Genomic DNA, 2,742 nt, shown 5'->3' with positions numbered 1-2,742 from the left:
ACTTGAGAATTCTCACACCTCGTGCCGCAGTCGCTCGTGCCTGGGCTTTTGATCTGCTTAGCATTCCATGGCACATCAGAAAGTCGTAACTATTGACAAGATCCGCCCCCGCGCCCCCGCCCCAGCTCCAAATATGGAAAATAGTCCCCCTCAACCGCTCTCACTCTCACTCTCACTCCGTCTGTCCCTCTCTCTCTCTCTCTCTCCCTCTGTGGAATGGAAGCACTCGTGTTTTTGTTTGCATTAATTTGTATATGTTACTTTAACGATTTAATGCACCCGTTTCGATTGTGGACCAGGTGATTGCACTCGAGCCATTTAAACATATGTACATATGGGTGGTCATAATGTACTTTAAGTCAATATATGTATGTGTGATGTACACTCAGCGAAAAACCAGCTTCAAACTTGACAAAAGATGAAGAGTTTTGCATCAGCTTTAAAAATGACTCTAATGAATTATATATGTACATATATGCAACTCTCTCTCTCTCTCTCTCTCTCTCTCTCTCTCTCTCTCTCATTCGACCTTTTCACTTACACTCAGCCAAAAAGTGTTGACTTTCTGTTGAATCTATCAGGTTCAAGTTTGATTTATCTCAGCTTAAGTTCAATCTAATTTGCTTTTAAGCCCCAACAATCTTGGTTTCACAATTATTAGTACAACTCCTAACACATTTCTCTCAGTGTACGTGTGAGCACAGCTACGCGTGTGTTTGTTCTTGTAAATTGGCTGAGCATCTTTACTACTTCCTTTCCGATATCGAATCGTGTGAATATGGCGCATCAATCACACGATAAGGCACAACAAAGCCACATGATGAATAACATCTGGCTGTATCAGACTGAATTGTTTTCTGCAAAATAAAAAAATATAAAAAAAAATTCTCGAAAAAAAATATAAAACCCAAAACAAAAATGAAGCGAACACACAAGATAAAATTATGGAAATCTACTTCAGAAGTTGAGAGAATTTATTTATACAAGCGGCTCAACATATTGATTGATACCAAATTATACGAGCAGACGCGGGCGATCAAATGGATTTATTTTCGAATTTCAACTGTTTGCCAGCAACAAATTTGTGGGCCCAATGATTTCTTGGCTTTAACGCAAATGCTGTCAATATTTATATGTGCGCCGACTCTCAAGTCTAACCAATTTAATTATCATTATGTATTCAATATTGTATTTGTTTATTTGCCCAGATAAGAGCGGAGAGTTTTGAATTTAAATTGCATTTAATTTATGCAAATATGCAAATGGCCAAATGTGATGCAATGAAATATGCTCTAAATGCTCTACCCATACATGCATACATATATGGGATATATTGTATGATTTGGCTTCGCTTGTTGCTTGTTTAAGCCCATTTTGACATTTGCTTTCAGCATATGCTCAATTATACGATACAACAAAAAACAAAAAACAAATAAAATAAAATTAAAAAAAAATGCTCCAGAACTGTAAAACTGTAACAAATTGGTTTGCTTAAAACAAATTCAGCAATTAATTAGCAACAACATTGAAAGCAATTAAAAACCCGTTGAATATGGTCGCCAATCGCGTATAGCCGACTATTTATAGTGGCCTATAAAATGTCTCTTAAATGGTTCAAAAGTAATTTGAATTGGGCTGGGCACTTAATATATGCAAAATGATTTAAAAAACATTAAAGCTCATCATCGAAATATTTCAAATTTGTTTTTGTACGATATATCCAGTTTATTTTAATTGCACTGGCGGCAAGCGCGAAGTGATTTTACGTGTTCATTCACAGAAAACTACAAACTTTAAATATAATCAAAATAATTATATTGACAGAAATTTTTAATTTGATTTAAAATCAATTAATTTGTTTTCAATTTGGTATTATTACCCATTCTATATAATAAAAAAAATCATATTGGTTGTGTTTGTTGACTCAATTTTCATAAAATATTTTATTTAAAATTAAATTATTGCCTTTCCAATTTAATTTGATTTCCAAACTGCACGAGTTTGGCCATTTCGAATCTTAACAGTCGCAGCCGATATCAAAAAACATTTACGATATTCAATGCTGTCAACAGCAAATTCGAATATCGCCAAGTTTACGCTGTTGACTCTTTGGCTGCAATGTTAAGCTCTCTTACTCAAAGTTCGAAAAATCAAAGCTGTAGCTGAAACAGACTCGCTTAACAGCAAACGGCTGCTGGCCGCTAACAGGCTGTTCTGTTATTAGCTTAAATTTTGCTATTGCTGCTATTGAATTAAATATTTTTTTACGATCGAGATTTATGAATGAGTTGCCCATGTATCTGTGAATTGTAAAAAAATTGTAAAGTATTTTATGCTGCTATATATATTTTATATATAAAACCTAAGCCTTTTCTCCTGGATATAAACAAAAAAACAGCCTGTTTTATATAAGATTTGTTCATATTTTTCGTATATTAAATATGATCTCTTTTACATAAATTTATTTAAAAATTAACATTTATGTTTGTTCTTCTGTAATCTCAAAATGTCTTAAATATTCTAACAACAAAAACAATAGCATAAACAAAGTCAAAGGCACTAAACTTAACACACATTCTAAGTAGCTCGTGTGAGGGCTGAGCTCTTTAGCTGCTGATTCGAATTCCAATTAGATTTTCTCTTTCGTCGCTCCGGCAGTTCGAAAATTCGAAATACAAAATCAAAGCAGAGACGCGTTGGCAGCGACGAGTGTGACGATGTTGAAGTCGTGTATCCAGTAGA

Source organism: Drosophila arizonae, chromosome 2, assembly GCF_054131065.1.
Source record: "Drosophila arizonae isolate 15081-1271.41 chromosome 2, UAZ_ARI_1.0, whole genome shotgun sequence".
NCBI lineage: Eukaryota > Metazoa > Arthropoda > Insecta > Diptera > Drosophilidae > Drosophila > Drosophila arizonae.
The sequence above is the reverse complement of the archived record's forward strand: the minus strand, read 5'-3'. Positions refer to the sequence as shown.